Below are 24237 nucleotides of genomic sequence, written 5' to 3' on the forward strand. Positions count from 1 at the left end.
TGGTAGGAAGGTTTGATTTTTCTTTTCCAATTGTTTGCTGGTGGGGGGCGGGGTGACTTAATTGCTGATATTTCTCCACAGCTGAGACTTCAATCCAAAGTATCTGTTTCACTAGGGTGAAACAGAAACCAGCTGAAAACAAGGCAGAACCATTTAGCCCCACCACACCAGACAGGGCCTCAGTTTCTCAGGCCACAACACTGTATGGGCCCTTGACAAAGCCCCAGGGGGAAAAAATCAGAGGGAGTAAAACAACCATAGGGCGGAATCAGCGGAAAAACTCTGGTAACATGAATAACCAGAATAGATCAACCCCCCCAAGGAAAGATATGGCAGATGCAATTGAAGATCCCATTCATAAACAATTGGCTGAGATGTCAGAAATCGAATTCAGAATTTGGATTGCAGACAAGATTAACAAAGTGGAATTAGGAATTCGAGGAGAAATTCAAAAGTTGTCTCAAGAATTTAACAAATTTAAAGACAAAACCACCAAAGACTTAGACACACTGGAGCAAGAATTTGCAGCCCTCAAAGATATGAAAAATACAGTAGAATCCCTCAGTAACAGAATGGAGCAAGCAGAAGAAAGGATTTCTGACATCGAAGATAAAGCCTTTGAACGCTCCTAAACTCTCAAAGAGGAAGAGAAATGGAGAGCAAAAACGGATCACTCACTCGGAGAGCTCTGGGATAATTCGAAGAAGGCGAATATCCGAATCATAGGAGTTCCAGAAACAGATGAAGTGGCCTCACTGGGCACAGAGGCCCTTCTGCATGAAATTATGAAAGAGAATTTTCCAGACATGCCTAGAGATTCTGAAATTCAGATAGCGGACAGCTTCAGAACCCCAGCACGACTCAACCCCAATAAGACATCCCCAAGGCATATCATAATTAACTTCACTAAAGTTAATATGAAGGAGAAAATCCTCAAAGCTGCCAGGAGAAAGAAAACCATTACCTTCAAAGGCAAGAATATTAGAATGACTGCAGATATCTCTGCTGAAACTTTTCAAGCCAGAAGAGGGTGGTCGCCGACTTTTAATCTCCTCAAGCAAAATAACTTTCAACCCCGGATCTTGTATCCAGCTAAACTGAGTTTCATTTATGATGGAGAAATTAAATACTTTAATGACATTCCTATGTTGAAGAAATTTGCCATAACCAAACCAGCCCTTCAGGATATTCTCAGACCTATCCTCCATAATGACCAACCCAATCCTATACCACAAAAGTAAACTCACTCAGAAACTTCGGATCAAACTCCAATTTCCACACTGGCGAAAGGATTAAAAATGGCCACTGGACTTTTGAAAAACTCGATACCCACAACTTCACTAGACTTATCAATATTCTCCATTAATGTGAACGGCTTAAACTGTCCTCTAAAGAGGCATAGGTTAGCTGACTGGATACAAAAACTCAGGCCAGATATCTGTTGCATACAAGAGTCACATCTTAACCTAAAAGACAAATACAGACTCAGGGTGAAAGGATGGTCGTCCATATTTCAGGCAAATGGTAATCAGAAAAAAGCAGGTGTTGCAATTTTATTTGCAGATACAATAGGCTTTAAACCAACAAAAGTAAGGAAGGACAAGAACGGTCACTTCATATTTGTTAAGGGTAATACTCACTATGATGAGATCTCAATTATTAATATCTATGCACCCAACCAGAATGCACCTCAACTTATAAGAGAAACTCTAACAGACATGAGTAACTTGATTTCCTCCAGCTCCATAATCGTCGGAGATTTCAACACTCCTTTGGCAGTGTTGGATCAATCCTCCAACAAGAAGCTGAGCAAAGAAATCTTAGATTTAAACCTAACCATCCAACATTTGGATTTAGCAGACATCTACAGAACATTTCATCCCAATAAAACTGAATACACTTACTTCTCATCAGCCCATGGAACTTACTCCAAAATTGATCACATCTTAGGTCACAAGTCTAACCTCAGTAAATTTAAAGGAATAGAAATTATTCCATGCATCTTCTCAGACCACCATGGAATAAAACTTGAGCTGATAACAACAGGAATCTGCATACTCATACAAAAACATGGAAGTTAAATAACCTTATGCTGAATGATAGCTGGGTCAGAGATGAGATTAAGAAAGAAATCGCCAATTTTTTGGAACAAAACAACAATGAAGACACGAACTATCAGAACCTCTGGGACACCGCAAAGGCAGTTTAAGAGGGAAATTTATAGCACTGCAAGCCTTCCTCAAGAGAACGGAAAGAGAGGAAGTTAACAACTTAATGAGACATCTCAAGCAACTGGAAAAGGAAGAATATTCCAACCCCAAACCCACTAGAAGAAAAGAAATAACCAAAATTAGAGCAGAATTAAATGAAATTGAAAACAAAAGAATAATACAACAGATCAATAAATCAAAAAGCTGGTTTTTCGAAAAGGTCAATAAAATAGATAAACCTGTGGCCAACCTAATCAGGAAAAAAGAGTAAAATCTCTAATCTCATCAATCAGAAACAACAAAGATGAAATAACAACAGACTTCTCAGAAATCCAAAAAATCCTTAATGAATATTACAAGAAACTTTATTCTCAGAAATATGAAAATCTGAAGGAAATTGACCAATACTTGGAAGCACGTCACCTTCCAAGACTTAGCCAGAATCAAGTGGAAATGTTGAACAGGCCCATATCAAGTTCGGAAATAGAATCAACCATACAAAACCTCCCTAAAAAGAAAAGCCCAGGACCAGATGGTTTCACGTCAGAATTCTACCAAACCTTTAAAGAGGAATTAGTACCTATATTACTTAACCTGTTCCAAAAGGTAGAAAAAGAAGGAAAACTACCCAACATGTTCTATGAAGCAAACATCACCCTGATCCCCAAACCAGGGAAAGACCCAACAAGAAAAGAAAATTATAGACTGATATCACTAATGAATATAGATGCAAAAATATTCAACAAGATCCTAACAAACAGAATCCAGCAACACATCAAACAAATTATACATCATGACCAAGTCGGTTTTATCCCAGGATCTCAAGGCTGGTTCAATATATGTAAATCTATAAATGTAATCCAGCACATAAACAAATTCAAAAACAAAAACCATATGATTCTCTCAATCGATGCAGAAAAAGCTTTTGATAATATCTAGCATCCCTTCATGATCAGAACACTTAAGAAAATCGGTATAGAAGGGACATTTCTTAAACTGATAGAGACCATCTACAGCAAACCCACAGCCAATATCATATTGAATGGAGTTAAATTGGAATCATTTCCACTCATATCAGGAACCAGACAAGGCTGCCCATTGTCTCCATTGCTTTTTAAAACATGGAAGTTTTAGCCACCACAATTAGGGAAGAAAAGGCGATCAAGGATATCCATATAGGGTCAGAAGAGATCAAACTTTCGCTCTTCATGGATGATATGATAGTATATCTGAAAAACACTAGGGACTCTACTACAAAACTCTTAGAAGTGATCAAGGAATATAGCAGCATCTCAGGTTACAAAATCAACATTCATAAATCGGTAGCCTTTATATATACCAACAACAGTCAAGTTGAAAAAACAGTTAAGGTCTCTATCCCATTCACAGTAGTTCCAAAGAAGATGAAATATTTGGGAATTTATCTAACAAAGGACGTGAAAGATCTCTATAAAGAGAACTATGAAACTCTAAGAAAAGAAATAGCTGAAAATATTAACAAATGGAAAAACATACCATGCTCATGGCTGGGAAGAATCAACATAGTTAAAATGTCTATACTACCCAAAGCAATATATAATTTCAATGCAATCCCTATTAAAGCTCCACTGTCATACTTTAAAGATCTGGAAAAAACAATACTTCGTTTTATATGGAATCAGAAAAAAACTCGAATAGCCAAGACATTACTCAGAAATAAAAACAAAGCAGGAGGAATTACGCAACCAGACCTCTCAGACTATACTACAAATCAATAGTGATCAAAACGCATGGTATTGGCACAAAAACAGAGAGGTAGATGTCTGGAATAGAATAGAGAATCAAGAGATGAATCCAGCTACTTACCGTTATTTAATCTTTGACAAGCCAATTAAAAACATTCAGTGGGGAAAAGATTCCCTATTTAACAAATGGTGCTGGGTGAACTGGCTGGCAACCTGTAAAAGACTGAAAGTGGACCCACACCTTTCACCATTAACTAAGATAGACTCTCACTGGATCAAAGATTTAAACTTAAGACATGAAACTATAAAAATACTAGAGGAGAGTGCAGGGAAAACCCTTGAAGAAATCGGGATGGGCAAGTATTTTGTGAGGAAGACCCCCCGGGCAATTGAAGCAGCTTCAAAAATAGACTACTGGGACTTGATCAAACTAAAAAGCTTCTGCACAGCCAAGAACACTGTAAGTAAAGCAAGCAAACAGCCCTCAGAATGGGAGAAGATATTTTCAGGTTATGTCTCCGACAAAGGTTTAATAACCAGAATCCACAGAGAACTCAAACGCATTAGCAAGAATAGAACAAGGGATCATATTACAGGCTGGGCAAGGGATTTGAAGAGAAACTTCTCTGAAGAAGACAGGCATGCGGCCTTCAGACATATGAAAAAATGCTCATCATCTTTAATCATCAGAGAAATGCAAATCAAAACTACTTTGAGATACCATCTAACTCCAATGAGACTAGCCTATATCACAAAATCCCAAGACCAGAGATGTTGGCGCCGATGTGGAGAAAAGGGAACACTTTTGCACTGCTGGTGGGAATGCAAATTAATACATTCCTTTTGGAAAGAGATATGGAGAACACTTAGAGATCTAAAAATAGATCTGCCGTTCAATCCTGTAATTCCTCTACTGGGCATATACCCAGAAGACCAAAAATCACGTCATAAAAAAGATATTTGTGCCAGAATGTTTATTGCAGCCCAATTCATAATTGCCAAGTCATGGAAGAAGCCCAGGTGCCCATCGATCCACGAATGGATTAATAAATTGTGGTATATGTACAACATGGAATATTATGCAGCCTTAAAGAAAGATGGAGACTTTACCTCTTTCATGTTTACATGGATGGAGCTGGAACATATTCTTCTTAGTGAAGTATCTCAAGAATGGAAGAAAAAGTACCCAATGTACTCAGCCCTACTATGAGACCAATTTAGGGTTTTCACATGAAAGCTATAACCCAGTTACAACCTAAGAATAGGGGGAAGGGGGAAAGGGAGGGGAGGGAGGGAGGAGGTGGGTAGAGGGAAGGGGATTGGGGGGATTACACCAGCGGTGCATCTTACAAGGGTATATGTGAAACTTGGTAAAAGGTCTGTGAAGCTAGTGAATGATGCCCCATGATCATATCAATGTACACAGCTATGATTTAATTAAAAAAAAAAGAAAAGAAAAGAAGAGAGGAAGGGAAGGAGGAGAGGCAGGAAGAAAAGGAAGGAATGAAGAAAAGGAAGGGAAAGAAGGGAAGGAAGAAAAGAGAGAAAAGAAAGAAAGATCTGTCACCTGGGCAAACATCCAAACAAGCTAAATGTATTTCAAGGCCTTTGCTTTTTTGGAGGCTGGGTTCAGAAATTTAAACCTAAATTTGTGCGATAGAAAGCTTTTAGAATATATCTGAAGGACTGGGTTTTATGCTTTTTCAGAAAGTCTCCTAAAATACAAAGAATGTTTGACTACTTGTACTAGGGGGCAATGAAAAGGGTCTGTTGTTAGCACTGACAGGATTAAATCATTAAAAATCTGTCAAGGCCTGAATTTCAGAAAACCAGCTGCCTGAATTTATGTAAAACATTTTAGTTACCTAAGAGGATGTGTTTAAGGGTACACTCATCTGTTATCTAGCTCTTTTATGAATGATAATATTGAATAAACTTCCATATTCATGAAAAAATATTTTAAGAAAATTCTATACGAGAGATATGAAATCACTTAGATCCTTTCTAGGGTGTCACCTTTAAGATTAAAATGTTAAGAAGCTGTGCATGAGATGGATTCTGGTTTGGAAAATATGTTTGGTAAATGGAACAGACGTTTTGTAAATGAAACCATTCTAAAAGTTAAGATGAACTGACACCCAAATCAAAACTCAAGCAATAAGGTAAATACTCTTTGGGGTCATTTAAACATTAATCAGACTTTGGAAACCCAAATTCTGAGATTGTGTGCATTTGAACCCTAGAGGTTGATACTCGTGAGAAGACAGGTATAATAATGTCTTTTATTTTTTAATTGAGACAAGAGTCTCACTCTATTACCCAAACTGGAACACAGTAGTGTGATCATAGCTCTCTGTAGTCTCGATCTCTCGGGTTTCCCAAAACTCCTGCTTCAACCTCCCAAAAGTACCAGGATTGTAGGCAAGAGCCATCTCATAAAATGTCTTTTGAAGCCATCTTATAAAACACTTTCTGGATCTTGTATTCCTGTAGATCCATCAAGCATTGGTCACCACTTGTGGTTTTGGTTTGGGTGACTTCTAACCATGAGCATAATTCATTAGTTATTGATAGCAACACTTTGTACACTGAAAAATGCGTGAAAGAAGATTATGATGTGGTTGCCACTTAAGATGAGGTGATTGCACCCAAGTAATAATTGTCTCACACTGGCTTTTCACCCCTACTGAGAAAATTCTGGGCATAAGTATTACAGCATTTCTGTATCTAAAAATATGATGTCAAAGTAGCAAAGAAGTATATAAGAACCACGAATCAGTCACTGTCAGTCACTGATGTCTTTGAACTGTTAAATAAAATGTATGGGCAGTCAGTGGTTGGGACTAAGTTCCTTCAAACCAAAATGGAGTCGCTCATGCTAAAGTTCCTTCACCAAACCAGTGGTGTCCATCTGACCTCTGAGAAATCAAGAGAATGACAGTTAATAGCCAAATCCCAAATAGGCCAGTTTCAGTTCACATGATAATGAAGTTCCCTCTGTATTAATCCTTACAAGAAAGTAACCAGATGTCAGCCAATTATGACCCGACGAAGACGGTCTGGCCACCTGTTACTGTCAGCCAAAGGTAGAGATGGGGATTAAGTCCAAAAAGCTTTATTCTCAGAAAACCAGCAATTCTGGAGAACAGTAAGGGTAGCTGTTCAAAGACTGTCTGCCCTTCCATTTCCAAAACCATAGTTTTATATGTAAACGTTCAAAGCAAAGACCATATTAATCCTTACCTTAAACAATAATAAACAATAATCAGCACATCCATGACCTATTACAACTTTTCCAATTCAAAAGTTAATTTCCTAAATTGATCACCCTAAACTACTCAAGATGTACATTTTTAGGTTGAAGCTAAGTTTATAAAACAACAAGGTTGGAAGACATGAGGTGAAGGTCATGATGTAGGACCCAAACAAGCAGACTAGCTGAGTTGAGCCAGTCCTAGCCTGACTGACTCCACCTTATTGTCTCTACATGAGTTACCCATGGTTGTGTGGGAGGAAGTGAAAGGACAGAGTTCACTGAAAGATGAAAGAGATAGATAAGCAGAGGAGGGGGCACAGAAGATCCAGCAACGGAGAGGGTAACCCCATTGGGAAGCCTATGTGGGCTTTTTGCTTAGGGGTTTATACATTGCTTTTCCAATCCTGCAGGCGGTAGGGGATGGGGTGGGGGTTGTTTTGGGGAATGTATGTGCAGAACATGTCACAATTGGCCAGGGGCCTGTACACAGAAAATAATCCTAAAATTAGCAACGGAATGCTATCTTTTAGTCCTTGCCCTAGGTGAGGCCCTAGGGCGCATGCTTTCTACTCCTGGAGGAACAGCCCAGATGAGATACTGATCAGGCTGCTTTTTTTGTGACCTTGCTTGAGCCCAGAGAATGTAGCCTGGAAAGGGCTTGTTTGTGTCTAGAGATGGGAGTTTATGATGTGACTAATTTCTGAGCTCACCCAGGCCTAGAAAATGGGGGTCGCTGTCCAGCCCTGAATGGGGAATCCTGTACCAGTTGGAAATGTGCCTCCTCTTAATAAATGTGCACACGTAAGTAAATGTGCCAAGGAAGTCAATTCAGACCTGCATGTGTATTTTGGCGGCTGTCATCAGGTGACCCACAGTCATCAACCAGTCTGAAATCTTGAGGTTTCTCTAAGGGAAGGTAACCGAGAGAATAAACTAGCCACCAAACGACTACATAACCAGTCACTCCGAGATCTTCCCAGCAAATCAGAACAGGATTTAAAGACATTTAAACATTTGCTAAAGGATTTGCTGCTTTCTTCCTTTCCTTTTTATTTTTTGAGAAGTTATTCTTTAAGTCTGAAAGGAAAGTCTGAGCTTTCCTCTGTAGTAGTCCTGGCTTCACCATCGGTTAGCCTCACCCTTCCTGGAGGCTTTTCTTTGCCTTTCACTTCACCTAAGAGCTGCTGATGGTTTGACAGCCTGCAGGGGTTTGCTGAAGTCAGACCTTATTTTAAATTACTTGCACCAAAGCCCATTTTATATCCACATTTTCTCCAGCAAACAAAGAACTGATTAGATAAAGTGCCCTCGGTCTCTCCTCTCTCGCTCTCTTAGCTTAAAAATAAAAGGGAGGAAGAAAGGTGAACTTGATGAATTTTACCTGAGTTCTTTATGCGCCTAGATAACAGAAGCCATGAAGACAATTCTCCCATCCTTTTGTGTGCTCCAGGGAAGGATTTGCTTCAAGGAACTATCCTTCCCCTTGTGGCTTATGTGAGACTCACAGCTGCCCCTCTCCCCCTTATTTACCAATGACAAGGTCAGACAAGGACCCTCCAAATTCCCATGGGTTGTCTTGTAACTGATTAGCTGAACTCTGTCCCCACTGGCCAAGGTGGATAAATACCTGCAGCACTGATTCCACCAAACTTTAATTACGATACTCTCCATCTTCCAACCCCTGAACTTTGACATCCCTCCCCACAACCATCGGCTACAGCCCTTTCTGAGAATAGGCTGACCCTCAGGTGAATGCGTCCTGGTTTCCTGACCTAATCCACCTCTACCCTTCAGGTTTTCTACCTAACCTTTGAGACATCTTCACATCTCACGGTTTTTATGTTGTATAATCTCCCCACCCACTTCTTGCCCATATCCTTTTGAATATCTTATCTCCTTTCCTACTTCCAGATTTGTTTTTTTTTTTTTTTTTTTGTAGAGACAGAGTCTCACTTTATGGCCCTTGGTAGAGTGCCGTGGCCTCACACAGCTCACAGCAACCTCCAACTCCTGGGCTTAAGCGATTCTCTTGCCTCAGCCTCCCGAGTAGCTGGGACTACAGGCGCCCGCCACAACGCCTAGCTATTTTTTGGTTGCAGTTTGGCCGGGGCCGGGCTCGAACCCACCACCCTCAGCATATGGGGCCGGCGCCCCACCGACTGAGCCACAGGCGCCGCCCCAGATTTGTTTTTTTACTTGACAAAGATAATAAAAAAGGGGAGCACACAGAATTCAACCTTCGAGTACCTCTGTGTGCCTGTGAGGATCGCTCTAAACACAGGGAAATGTGGGACATGGATATAAAACAGTTCCTGTCCACCAGGTCTTCATTTCTCAGATTGAAATGTGCTCCACAGTAGTGAGGAGGGTCTAGCTCTCCAGGCAGCCAAGGTTTGTGCTTTTATTCTTTTAATAAAGATTTATCCTGTGCCGAACACCGAAAATTTTATATTCTAAACATTCCTGGAAACATTCCCTCCATTTCAGCCTACATTTTTATTTTATACACTTATCTATTATAAATAAAGTCTTTGTTTATTTTAGAACATTGTGTCAAAGTGACATTCTAAACAATCTCCTTCCAGATTTTCTTTTTTTCTTTTCCAGAGACTCAATCTCAGGATCTTGCTCTGTCACCCAGGCTGGAGGGCAGTGGTTCAGTCCATAGCACAGTATAGTCTAGGAACTCCTTGAGTCAAGGGATCCACCCACCTTGGCCTCCCAAAGCACTAGATTACAGCCATGAGCTACCGTACCCAGCCTAGAGGTCTTTTTAAATTAGAATTTTTTTTTTCCATCTAGAATTGTTCCCTGGTGGCCCTGATGGAAAGGTGGGAAACAAATCTGATCAAGATTCTATCAAGATGTTTTCAGTATGAGAGCAGTGACTGAACTACTGAGGAATCTTTGAACCAGAAAGGTGTTATTTGCTTTTTAAAGGAGAGCATCAGATCTCTTTCTTACCTTGTTATTGGTGAGAAACAACCTTTACAATTTTTAGTCATTCATTCATTCATTTAGCAAGTGCTAAGCAGTGGAGATTAAGTGATTAATAAGAGAGAGTCCATCCTGCTCTGGGATTCACATGCAGTGACAGGTAAATCAGTATAGTAATCAAAGATTATATTTAGGACATGATCAGAGAGACCTACTTTAGAGAAGGGGGTCAGGGAAGGGCACTAATATGTTTCATTTAACTTAAGGTTTGACATGGGAAAAGGAGCGCGCCAGCCACAAAGGGAACTGGGGGGACACCCCCAGCTGAGGAAGTCATCAAGTGAGAGAGGTTATCCCCTCTTACCCTGCAGAAGGATGAGATAGGCTAATATGACTGAGCAGAAAGAGAAGTGGCTTTCTTCTGGAAGCTTCTAGGAGACCACCTACTCCTGGTGTACTTTACACAGGACCCTTTCTCAGTGTCCCTCTGCGATCTTTCATCTTTAGACCTGGCTCCTGTTGTCTCTCTCATCACCTCAGCCTCACACCTCAGGTTGTCCCTTCAGTGATTTAGACCTGTGTTCTCTCCTATGTAGAAGGAAGGGGTTGAAGCAGGTGATCTCAACTCTACAGACCGTGAGATGTGAGCATTACTTACTAAGAGATCACTGAATCCCAGAAGCACCATTCATTTCTTCAGCAAACAAAAATGTTCAAGTACCCACATTGTGCCAGATGCTGTCCCAGACCCCAGCCTGCACCAAGGCAGAACCTCCACTCAGTCTAAGTGCCGGCAGGGTAAAGTTGTATGAAGAAAAATAAAAGTAGGGTGTGGGGAGAAAGAGTGGCAAGAGGCAAGCTGTGTTCAGGGACAGCCTTTCAGAGGAGGTGGCTTGTGGATACAGAGCTGACTTGACTTATAATTTACTTGTAACTCACATTTTAATTGTTTACAGAAAGTCTAGAATGTTTGATATTTATCAACCTTCTTTCTGATTGATTTCTGTATTTATCAGAAACACTGTTCCTTAGAAGTCTCTACAGTCTTCTCAGAAGATAGCTAGGTTTTTTTAAAGTGTAAGGCCATAATCATGAATTAGTCTTTCCATCTTTAACACACATTGACTAGCACAATATTTTATTAGGTCAAGCACATGAACTGCTATGTGAGTTGTATTTAACTCACACTAGTGTTGAGCCCAGGGCCTTATGAGACATATATAACACACACATCTCTTGACCTAATAAAATACCGTGGCTCCAAGGAAAAAAATTTTTTTTCTAATGTGGCATGTTCAAGAGATGTGTGAGTTATATATGCTTCATAAGGTCCCTGGGCTCAAAACTAGCATAAGTTAAATACAACTCACATGGCAGTTAATGTGTTAAAATAAAACATGCTGCAATTCAAATTTGATATGACATTGCGTCAACAGTGATTCTGTAAAGACACTTTCATTGTCACTGTCACATGATCCTCAGCCTTAGAGTGGAGGTGGAGACTACAGACAGAAGAGTCAGGATAGATGTGCCTTTTTGCCCCCAGGCAGATTTGGACAGTCAAGCCTTTCTCATTAAAAAAGGGTCATGGGGAGGTTACAGCCCTGGTTACAGCCCCATTTGAGAGATGCTGGTGGTGTGATCAACAGCCCCTTTTCAAAGAGTAGAGTTAATCACTCACTGAAAATCAATGGCTCCCTGCTTTCTCCTCTTTCCTTGCCACTGCTTCTTCGGCCTCCTCCTCGGCTTCCTGCAGGGAACAGGCGTCAGGCAGGGGACTAAGGGACTCTTGTCCCTTTCTGTTCAGACACCAGCTCTCTCAGAGCAGAGTCATCTCACCACAGGGGAGAAAAGCTTATTCTCTCCCCTGAGAGAAACCTTATAACAGAGTCATCCTGCCAGAGCACAGGAGGAAGCAGAAACCGGAGAAAGATGGTCTTTCAAAGAAAGACATCAGTGCAGCCAAAATGGAAAGGAAACTTGGGGTTCAGGGACAGTGAGCTAGAGTACAGTTACATGTTCACAGCAACTGTTCCAACTTGGTGTAATTTATCTTTTTTTTTTTTTTTTCATTTTTTTCATTACCTTGTTTTTAGTTGATCTCTCCAAGTTGACGTCATTATGTTTACCCCCAGCAAGACTATCCATAGAGGTTACTAGATGAGAGGTCCATTGGCAGAAAGTCTGAAGAGTCAGGATGACCATGCCCTGGACCGGAACTCACAGTGTTACATCCTCACCTTGCACCTGGGTGGGAGAATGTTGGCAGAAAGGTGAAGAATTACATCATAGGGCAGGAGAACTGTGCTTTCTGTTAGTCTAGCTGAGAAGTGTTCATCCCTGGGGTGTGAGAGCCTCCACCTGGACTTCAAGGCGTGAGCATTCCCTCCTGCACAGAAGAGCCTATCTCAAGGTCTAGAGATTTCCTAGGAAAGAGGTTAAATCTTACACTAGGAGCCAGTATACATACGAGACGTAAAGGGTTCATCCCTGGTGGTGGTGATGGTGGTGGATGGTGGGATGGGGCTGGAAGTGTGGAGGGGAACAGCTGAGGAATGCTGGATTGATCCTGACTGCCACTGCTTGTCTTCTGTATCCAATTTGGAAGGAGGAAAAGTGATAAGCAGAAAATGGGGAAGGGAGGCTTGGCACCTGTAGCGCAGTGGTTATGGCACTGGCCACATACACCGAGGCTGGCAGTTCGAACACGGCCCCGGCCAGCTAAAAAAAAAATGGCAACTGCAACAAAAAATAGCCGGGCGTTGTGGCAGGTTCCTATAGTTCCAGCTGCTTAGGAGGCTGAGGCAGAGAATCACTTAAGCCCAAGAGGTAGAGGTTGCTGTGAGCTGTGATGCTCCAGCACTCTACGGAGGGAGACACAGTGAGACTCTGCCCCACCCCACCCCCCAAAGAAAAAAAGAAGGAAGAAAGGAAGGAAGGAAGGAAGGAACTGGGGAGGGGAGAAGTAAGTGGAGGCCCTGATAACTACAGAGGCTTTGAGGCTTTGTAGAATGTTAGTGAACTTGGTTCTCTAAACTTTGGGTTGATTTTGTCTCCCCTGGTCACAGTCATGACATGGAGAGCCAGAATGAGTATGGAATTGCTTTTCCCAGCATGGACAGCACAGCCCGAGAGCGTCAGCCTGGGGACAGAACTCCATGTTGTGTAAAGCATTGGCGGCCTCCATTTGGCTGCGCGCAGATTAGTTGAGCAGATACGTGCTCAGGGCGCCCGCACTGCTAACTGGCCTCATCTGCCTTGCCTTAAGTGAATTTGCTTCCCCACATCCTGCGATTAGGGCTCCCATAATTTCGTTTGCCTTCCTATTGAGTTTTTATCTTTATGCATTTCCTTAGCGGTTCATTTCCTCCCCAGCGTCTTAGCTGGTAATTTCGTTTGCTCGTGGACAGCTGCACAGCAGAGCTGCCCCTCTCAGAACGGCTTCCCCGGCCAGCGGCAGCGGCAGCGGCAGCGGCTCCTGCAGGAGGCGACAGAGCCAGCGACGTCATCCCCCAGGCAGACCCTGCCCCTGCCCTCAGCGCCATTTGGCTCGGTGTTACATTTCCCGCCCCGTGAGAGGAGTGGGAAGATTTGGGCGTTTGTGAAGGGAACCAAATCCGGGCAAATAGAAAGGCTGTGCCCCTGGGGCTGTCTCTGACAAGGACCATGGGACTCAGGCTTCTCTGGCACGGCTTCACTGCTGGAAGAGGTTCTAACTCCTTGGGGTCACTGCGGGAGTCCCGTGAGCCTGCACTGTAAGCCCAGCTCGCTTTGTGTGCAGTGCAGCTGGCTGCTCCTGGAAAAGGCAGGCCACGGAGGCTCAGCTGGCTCCTCCAGAACTTGGGTAGCTGAGGCTGCTGTTGCTGGCCTCCTTGGTCTTAAATCTTGCGATCCCCAACCCCTAAGCTGTGGCCTGTTAGGGACAGGGCTGTGTAGCATCATCACCAGAGCTGAGCTGAGCTTCCTGCCCACCACCTCCTCTCAGGACTATTGAAAAAATTATCTTCCATGGAATTGACCCTGGGTCCAGAAAGGTTCTGGTTCGTGGCCTGTTAGGAGCAGGGGGTGGGCAGCAGTTGCGACTGAAGCAAAGTTTCACCCGTATTTATGGGCGGTCCCTATGGCTGCATCTCTGGCCTCACCACCTGAGCTCCACTTCCTGTCCCATTCCCCCTTCCCCATCGTGGAAAAATTGTCTTCCATGAAACTGGTCCCTGGTGCCAAAACGGTTGGGGACCACTGCTTTAATCTCTCCAGAAATGAATCTTTTTGATTTCTTTTGAGTGACCACCACACAGATCTTTTCTGGATTCTATTAGGAATGCGGACCTAGGACAGCAGCACTGAGGGTTCCTTCTGCTCTCTCAGCTCACAACACGGCCAGGTTCTTAAATCTCAACAGCTGTGTAGGTTTTGCAGACGGCCAGCATGAAATGACCCAGCTGTGACCAGAGATATGTAAGGATAGCGGAGGATGGCCTGAAAAGCTAGGTGTTTGCTATTAGTGACCTACGCTTAAAATCAGGCTCTTAGTTGCTGAGATCAGCATGCTGGCTGACCCAACTCATCACACAGAGACCTCCTAAAACATGGTCGCCACGGAAAGACAGGCAAACGAGGTGCACGCCTGTTTTCCCTTGCTTCAGGGTAATTCAAAACTAGACACTCTCTGAGCTGAGATCTATTCCGAGATATAAAGAGCCTGAATCCCATTGTAGTGATATCTGCACTTTGTTCAACAAAATTTGCCCTCACACCTTGTGAGACATATGACAAAACCCAAGCAGTTTAGTCCAGGGCTCTTTTTGTTTTGTTAGGGTTGATGTTTTTGGTGATGGTAGAGGTAGGACAGAGACAGGGAGAAGTATTTGTTTTCATGATCAGCATTTTCAAGACAACTGCTTTCTCGGTCTTTATGGTGAAACACAATTTACCTGGGTGCAACTAGATGACCAGGAATGTAAGAAAGGTCTGGGCAAATGTTCCTTATGCCACCCACACAAGTTTCCCAGAGAATACAAATGATTGAATTGTTTTTTAAAAATATATATGGGCTGGGCGTGGTGGCTCATGCCTGTAATCCTAGCACTCTGGGTGGCCAAGGCGGAAGTTCGAGACCTCCTGCCTGAGTTCAGGAGTTCGAGACCAGCCTGAGCAAAAGCAAGACCTCCTGTCTCTACTAAAATAGAAAAACTGAGGCAAGAGGATCGCTTGAGCCCAGGAGTTGGAGGTTGCTGTGAGCTATGATGCCACGGCACTCTGACCAGGGTGACAGCTTGACACTGTGTCTCAGAAATAAATAATAAAAATATATATGAAATAAGGAAATTGGCTCAGGTGGATTGGAACATTTGCTCAATTAAATTTTTTTTAAAACCACCAGGAATCAGGATATATACATTAAAGTCTCTTGAGAAAATTACATAAATCTGTAATTTAGATTTAACTATAACCCCTTTTTATCACATCTTTGGAGAAAGATTACAGTGACTTTTCAGGGTAGTTTGAAGACAGCCAGGGTCCTTTGAAGGTGGAGGATTTTGAATTACTGCCGGGCATATCCCATACAGGTTGGGTATCTCTTATCTGAAACAGAAGTGTTTCAGTTCTCAGAGGTGTTTGGTTTTTCTTTGTTAATTTTAGAATATTTACATTCAATATCCCTAATCCAAAATCCAAAATTTGAAATGCCTCAGTGAACATTTACTTGGGTGTTATGTCATTGCTCAAAAACTTTCAGGTTTTGGAGCATTTTGGACTTTGGATTTTTGGACTAGGGACACTCAACCCGTATTTGCTTTACACTAGGGGCTGTATAGGTGGCTGGTCACAATGCTGATTTTAAAGGCCTAAATGGCTCCCAAGCTTTTGTATTTATAAGTGATGATTTAGATAAAGGCAGTAGCCACTCATTATTTACGCATTATGCCAAGAAGCTCTTCCTTATTGCTGGTAAAGCCAGGAACACTGCGGGAAATGGAGCCTAACCTTAGAAATGGTTTATATTACAAAGGGCACCACGACTGAGAGAATGGTCACTCTGGGTACACAGTTCTGTCTTTTGAAAGTTCTTCAATTAAAGAGATGTACTGCCTTTTAAAAATATGAGGGGGAGGAAATGAAAAATGGATGTATTCTATATCTTATTTTTGAGGTGGGTGTTAAGTCCTATGTAACTGGTTTATTTCTAATCATCTGCTATGAAACATTCTGCTTTGGGAGGCCCAGGGAAATATTAAAACTATATGATCCCAGTAAAAAGAATGGGTTCAGATTCTGTAACCCATTCAAGAAAAACAACCAAGTAACAGACTAAGAAAGGGCAAAACCCAAGAGCTTTGTTGCCAATTACCATGAGAGATGTCTGGAAAGTCCTTCTGTTACAGAAAAAGCTATACGTTAAAATAATGATGAATTATAAATTTTATTAACAATACTAGAAAAATATTTCAAACATATTACAGTTAAAATGAGATGGAAAAGAGCATGGTGAATTACTGTTTTATTTTTAGTGTTTAGAGCTTGGATTTATTTATATTGGTTTATTATCTCCAATATTTGTCTGTCTTTTAAGGGAGAGGGGAAGCCCAAATGTTGTAGTGCTGTCCCCATTGTGAGATCACAAAGATTTCAAGTCCCTGGTAATAATTGCTTTGAATCAACTCATAAATAGTTATGGACCACCAGGGTTTGTTTTTGTACAGTGTGTGAGATTATAATGTCAGTGGCTGGTAATGTCTATTTGACGTGTCACAATGGATTTTATTTTCTTGCACCCCACAGTGTAGAGTATAGATTTAATTGACAGTTCCAGAGACACTTGACAAGGAAAGACTCTTAAGTTCAATTTATTGGTGGGATGGTAGAGATAAGCACTTGGCCGTTTTCTCACCAGACGTAACATCTTAATCTCTCAGCCCTCAAGGGCAGTCAGCGTCCTACACTGAGCTCCAGATGGATCTGATGGATCAAAATAATAGAATTTGGGTTCTTTAAGGATAGATGTATGTTCTCCTGTATCATATGTGCCCTTGCTTGACTTAAAGGCTATAAAGAGTTTGTTAGATGCTAGATGGTGTGGGGTGGTGGAATAATGATAGTACTTGGAAACAGAAAGCTAAATTCAAGTCCAGCTCCTCTATGCTGGTGTTATTATTGTTGGAAATAATGCATTAATTTGCTCACCTGTAAAATAGGAATGATGTGAACATTAAGATAAATGATGTTGTGAAAGTACACTCAAAATGATTGCACAAATGTTAGTTATTATTTAACCCACCTCCTTTCTAGTAGTGAAAGGAGGCTCAAGTATCCTGAAGTGATTTTCCTAAACATATATATCCATCTCTGACTTAAATTACTAATCTTTGAACCTTTAGCATTTGTCTTCAAAAATTTCAGAAGCAGGTCTAAGCTTGAAAAACAAAGCATCAGAAAGAACAAGAAAATAGTATAATTAAATTATTTTGTTTTTCTCACCTGCCATTTGTGCTTTAGTTATTTTATCTCCATTTTTACAGAACTCAGAATATGTAAAGACCAGTTTTCTGACTGTCTTCTGTGATATATAGTATTTGCTTTATAATTTCTTTATTTTGGTGCTTAAGGCATGAGTAAAGTTTTATTGGTTTGAAATTATGATCACTTTTTCCAGTGATTCTCTCTCATACACAGCAATAAAGCTCTGAATTTAAAAACAAGAAAATTAAAATCACGCCACAGGTATGAGTGGATGGACATTTACCAGTTGAAAACAACTTTTCACATTGGATGATAAACAGTAGCTTCTAGAATGTTTCCAAGTAATCATTACAAAGAAATTGCTTTTCATTCACTCCTTGAAGCCAAATAGGAGACCATAGAGCATTCTATGGGAGGTTAAAAAGAAAAAAGCAACTGAACACTGAGTAAATAAAAACCCAAGCCAGTGAAGTACTATAGTCAATGTCATCTCTGCAAATTAGTTGATCTGAAGAGCCTCCACAGTGTCCTAATACGAAGGGGTGAGTTGGGGGTGACGGGTGTCCCAATTGTCCTGGATTGATCATACACATCATGAGTGTATCAGGACATTAAATGTACCCCCCAATATGTGTCACTATTATGTATCAACAGAAAGCGTGATTATAATCCCATATGATAGATATTTTTAGTGAAAACAACATTTTACACATTATCAAATACAAGGTACGTTTACAAAAGCCCTCCACAGCTAAAAATTGCTCTTAAAATGAATCCCACTCTCATGATTCTGAGGAGGGGTTTTCAGCAGCCCTAGGTGGTTTGTGTGCTCAGCTCCCAAGGCCCTATGGAGGGGCAGAGCTGCACAGGACTTTCTAAGAAAAGACTATGAATAGTCCTATAGCTCGCTTGTGTTGGAATCAGTATCTGCAGGTGCTGTCAGTACCGTCTGAGAACAAAGAACTTCAGGGACACGTGGAAGAAGGACCTGGAACTCATCTTGATGTCTGGTTTCTCTTTTTCAAAAAAACTGAGAGATGATTCAAATATGTGTGTCATGATAGTCATCCTTTTAAAGTATACAATCCAGTATATTCTCTAGGCTGTGTAACCATTACCTCTAAGTGCAGAACATTTTCATCTCCTCCCAAAGAAACCTTATACCCATTCGCACCCACCCTTCATTCCCCTCCTGCCAACCTGAGGCCCCACTCATCTAATTTCTGTCTGCGTAGATCTGCCTGTTCTGAACAGTTCACATAAATGGACTAATACAGTGTGTGCCCTTTGGTGTCTGGTGTCCTTCACTTGGCACCCTGTTTTCAAGGTCATCCCTGTTGTGACATGTATCAGCACTTCATCCTTTTGAATGGCCCAATAATATTCCACTGTAAGGATACTCCATCTTTGTTTATCCACGAGTTGATGGATGTTTGGGTTGGTTAAACTTTTTGGATATTGAGAGAGAAGAATGATGCTCAGAAGACTGAAGCACAAGTTTCTGTGAGGACCTGCGTTTTCAGTTCTCCTGGGTATGGACCTGGGAATGGTTGGGTGTCTGGTGTGTTGTTACGCAAGTTTTGAGACAGACTGTGTTATGATCCATTATTTCACTTCCGAGAAACACAGTCAACAGCCTCCTTTTTGATTCCCTTGTGCAGATTTCATTTTGCTTGGCTTCCTGGTGTTGCTAGGAGGGTTTCATTGGTTTCTGTCTACACAGATTTCAGGTTTCTTAACTTTTGTGTATCTCAAAACGTTCGTAGTGACCTATATCCAAGTCATCTATATGTAGGCTGAGAAAAAAAAAAAATGAGCCTACTGTGGATAAATTAAAAAAAAATAGGACTTCCTGGCTCAGTGCCCATAGTACAGTGGTTACGGTGTCAGCCATATACACCCAGGCTTGCGGGTTCAAACCCAGCCCAGGTCAGCTAACCAACAATGACAACCGCAACAGAAAAATAGCCAGGCACTGTGGCGGGTGCCTGTAGTCCCAGCTACTTGGGAGTCTGAGGCAAGAGAATCGCTTAAGCCCAGGAGTTTGAGGTTGCTGTGAGCTGTGATACCATAGCACTCTACTGAGGGCGACATAGTGAGACTCTGTCTCAAAAAAAAAGGACTTTTTCACTGTTTGGAAATAAGCCCTTGGATAGACTATAAATCCCAGTGGTTCACAATGTTTCTACCCCATAAGATGTGAGGGATAATCATACACTCCTGCTAGTCAATAGTGCATCACATGGGCCTGTGGTGAAGGAAGAAAGATGTTAGAGTTTATCAAAGTTTCTTTGCGTGTGTGGTGGGGTGTAATTTAAGAGAGTGTCTCGTGTTCTCTGCATCCTGCAGAGGACTTAGCTTTTGTTGTGACCACAGTGAAGCCTTCAGTCTATTGGGACTAGGTTGGGACTAGGAGGCTTTCTGGGGAGGAGGACAATGAGGGGCATCCGTTGATACAGTGTACACAAAAATGAATGCATGGCTTTGCTTTGAAAAATCCCGTGGCTGGTTTACTAGTAATAATGTTATGGGGATCTATTTAGGTTTTATTTATACTAGTGTGAAGAATAAAGTCCTGCTGATTAGAGATGGGCTAGACACTGCACAGTGGCATTTTGGATTGTAATAAGCAGAAAAGGCCATGAAATAAGAGAAAATGTGCTGGTTCCTCTACCACCTCATATGAACCCAACCATCCAGAACAGACCCTATGCCGGAAGTTCTTCCACACCGTGAGGACGCGTTTTGTACTGACAGAACTGGTTCACTGGAAACACCTTCTATCTGCCAGGAAGGAACAGCAAAACTATCCAGAAAACCAGATTTCCTTATAACACGTGTCTCCCATTTATCCTGCAATCAGAGCAGAGGTAAGAAAACAGGCTAATTTCTCTTGGTAAAAACCCATGGGGCTCAGTGCCCTCCCTCAGACCCACGTAAGGGGACCCAGACTTGGCTAAGGCAGTAATGATCTATAATTGCTTGCTGTGTTGCCTCCTTGTAGATTTTTGCTTTTATGTTGAAGCCTTTGGGGCTTCAGCCCAAAGGAGTGTGATGGATGATGGAACTTAATTGGGTCCCTTTAGGGAGGAGGGCCCTTCAACAATGCAGAGCAATGGCCTGCGTTTAGTGAGAGCTGTGTTGAGTTAATCATTATACTTTTTAACTGAAGATTAATGGAGGAATAGTTCTCTTCTGTCACAATAATGTTTAAAATAGAGGGGTTTTTTTGTTTGTTTGTTTATTTTGAGCAGTTTGAGGTTTATAACAAAGTTGGGGAGAAGTATAGAGTTCCCATCTAACCTTTCCTCCATCTCCCCACAGCCTCTTCCACCATCAACATCCCCACTATCCCAGTCCATTTGCTACAATCAATAGCCCTGATTGACACTCATTACTACCCAGAGTCTACAGTGTACATCAGGGTTCACTCCTGATCATTTTACTATCTTCAAGGTTTTGCCTTTACTAGAATGTCAGGTGGTTGGCATCATATAGTACGTAGCCTTTTCAGAAGAGCCTCTTTCACTAAGTAATATGCATTTAAGTTTCCTCCATGTTTTTTGTTTTCATGGCTTGGGAGCTCGTTTCTTTTCAGCACTTGAAGATTGATCCACCGTCAGGATGAATCACAGTTATCCACTCACCTATTGAAGGACATCTTGGTTGCTCCCAAGTGTTGGCAATTATAAATAAAGCTGTTGTAAATATCCACATGCAGGTTTCTTTTTGTGGGCATAAGTTTTCATTTCACTTGCATAAACACCAAAGAGCATGACTGCAGGATCGTATGGTAAGAGTATGTTGAATTTTATAAGAAACTGCTAAATTATCTTGAAAAGTGGCTGTACTGTTTTATATTCCTACTGCCAACAAATGGTAGTTCTTGGTGTTGCACATCCTCACCAGCATTTGGTCTTGTCAGTGTTCTGGATTTAGCCATTCTGATAGATGGGTAGTAGTATTTCATTGTTGTTTTAATTTGCAGTTTCCTAATGACATATAATGTTCAACATCTATAGTACTGTTTTTAAATCTTAGACCAAACTTCAAATCTGTCAGGCCCAGTGCATGTGTGCATCCGTCCGTCCTTCTGTCCTTCCTTCCTTCCTTATTCCCTCCCTCCCTCTCTCCTTCCTTCTTGAAGAATGATGAAGTTTATTGGAAAAAAAGACCAAAGAAGTTAAGCATGCTTGTTGTTATTGTTTCAACTCCTATGCTGCATGAGAGCAGATGTTATCTGTCTTGTTCTCCTTGGATTCCCCAAGCCAGCACAGTGCCTGATCCATAGCACTTCACTCACTAAATATGTAAATATTTCTGTATGTAGTAAGTTGTATGGTGATCTCCAAAAAGATAAGCCCACATCCTAATCCTCAGAACCTGTGAACATTACCATTCTACAATTAGAGTCCTTGCCAATGAAATTAAGTTAACAATCTTGAAACAAGGAGATCATTCCAGATTGAGTGGAATGATCTGAGTGGTCCAACCCAGTGACATGTATCCTTAAAGAGAAAGGCAGAGAGAGAGTTGAGATAGAAGAGGAGTAATCAGGGTGATCACAGAGGTAGAGACTGGAGTGATGTGGCCACAAGTCAAAGAAAACCAACAGCCACCAGAAACTGGAAGGGACAAAGAAAGGACTCTGCCCTAGAGCCTCCAGAACAAGTGTGGTCTTGCTCACCCATTGTTCTCAGACTTCTGCCCTCGAAGCCCTTGGCAACCATTAATCTATTTTCTATCTCTATGGAGTTGCCTCTTCTGGATATTTTCTGTAAATGGAATCATACATTGCATGGTCTTTTGTGTCTGGCTTCCTAAACTTAGCAAAATGGCGCCTCCTTTTATATTCTAAATATACACATGTTATAATACTTCTTTCATTTTCTTGAAATAAAATCCACAGATAATTTAGCTTATTTATGCATGTAACTTTTAAAAAATAACGTGACTTATAATAAAAAATAACATTTAAAATAGGTAAGTGCTAGACATGTCTACATTAGAATATTTCTTAGGACAGCGGGGCCCTTGACCCTACCTTACCGTTTATAAAGCAGTATTGCCGTGAACCTGCCAGCAACTGTGGCTGCTAAGTCTCAAATGCAATGGGCAGCATTTCCACTGTGGGCCCCATTTCTTCAAATGGCCAATGATTTTTTTTTTTTTTAATCATTGAACTTCCTATTTGTTATGCCATTTGATCCAATCCAAAATCTTGAAGGTAAAGTCATTGCTAAGTAACCTTTTGCAGATGAACAAATGAAGACTCAGAGAACTTAAGTGGATCGCCCAAGGTTTCCTCAACTGATTACTGACTAATCCTGAAAATTGTAACTCCTTTTTAACTCTTTCCAAGATACTAAACGAAAAGGATGACTAGTTACCAGTAAAAAGAGATATTGAGGCAAAGACAGTTACATATTGAGGAGAGTTGAGTAAAATGTTCTGAAAAGCTAAAATGTACCTGGGGGATTTGAGATCCCCTAGATGGTAACAAGAAATATTAATTTAATTGCATGGAATATTTACTGATTCCCTACGACGTTCCAGGCACCATTCTCTTGATAGGAACACACGTATGAACAAAACAAAAATTTCTGCCTTCGTGGAATTTACATCAAAATGGAACATAAGACAATGTAATCTGGTTCTTCGTACCCTCAATGAATCCCCAACGGTTTAAAAAAAAAAAAAAGAAATGGAACATAAGAAAATTTACTGCCAACTGGAAGAATTATACTGAAAATAAAGAGGTACAATAAAAAGCGTAACTGACAGTGAATCCAGCTGGAAATTCCTTTTTCAAAATTCCTTCAGCAACATTCTTATTTTTTACATCCTTCTATGATACAACCTGCTGATAGCATGAAATTTTCAAAATACAATGTAAATACTTTGTTGATGGCATAAAGGCTCATCAAAGGCAGAGACAAGTTTGCCCAAAAAAGATAGGATCCGATGGAGCTGTAAAGGCCCAAATTTGATAACACACTTGAACACATTAAACTTTGCAGATGCAAATGGTGAACAATTCTGATAAAGTTCAAGTTTCCCTCAGTCAACACAGTAATTACAGTCTTGAAAACTTCAGTGTGTTCACACCTTGCAAGAAAATATTTGATGTTTACTTCTTTTTTCTTTTTGTAGAGACAGAGTCTCACTGTACTGAACCTCGGGTAGAGTGCCATGACATCACACGGCTCACAGCAACCTCTAACTCTTGAGCTTACGCGATTCTCTTGCCTCAGCCTCCTGAGTAGCTCGGACTACAGGCACCTGCCACAACGCCCAGCTATTTTTTTGTTGCAGTTTGGCCGGGGCTGGTTTTGAACCCGCCACCCTCGGCATATGGTGCTGGCGCCCTACTCACTGAGCCACAGGCGCCGCCCTTGATGTTTACTTCTAAAACAGAGTTAGCCTCTCAATTCAGAGGACTACAAATGGGTTTTTCACTTACATAAATGTCTAGTAGAACACTCTAGAGTGACATTAGACACAAAAAGCAGTTTTCATAGAATGGTCCTGTCCTGTGCATTGGTTGGAAGGCATGTTGTATCCCCTGGCCGCCTCCCCTCCAGATGCCGGCAGTGCCTGTGGTCACTGAGCCCACCAAGAACACCTCCCGAAAGACCACCCTCCCATT

At 41.4% G+C, this 24237-nt stretch overlaps 1 protein-coding gene across 1 annotated transcript in view; it reads left to right on the plus strand.

The window, feature by feature from the left end:
- Positions 1 to 24237, plus strand: part of SGPP2 (sphingosine-1-phosphate phosphatase 2) — a 133534-nt gene that overhangs the window by 65909 nt on the left and 43388 nt on the right. The gene's annotated exons all lie outside the window — the stretch shown is intronic.

The sequence above is a fragment of the Nycticebus coucang genome, chromosome 7 (genome assembly GCF_027406575.1).
Source record: "Nycticebus coucang isolate mNycCou1 chromosome 7, mNycCou1.pri, whole genome shotgun sequence".
In the NCBI taxonomy this organism is placed as follows: domain Eukaryota; kingdom Metazoa; phylum Chordata; class Mammalia; order Primates; family Lorisidae; genus Nycticebus; species Nycticebus coucang.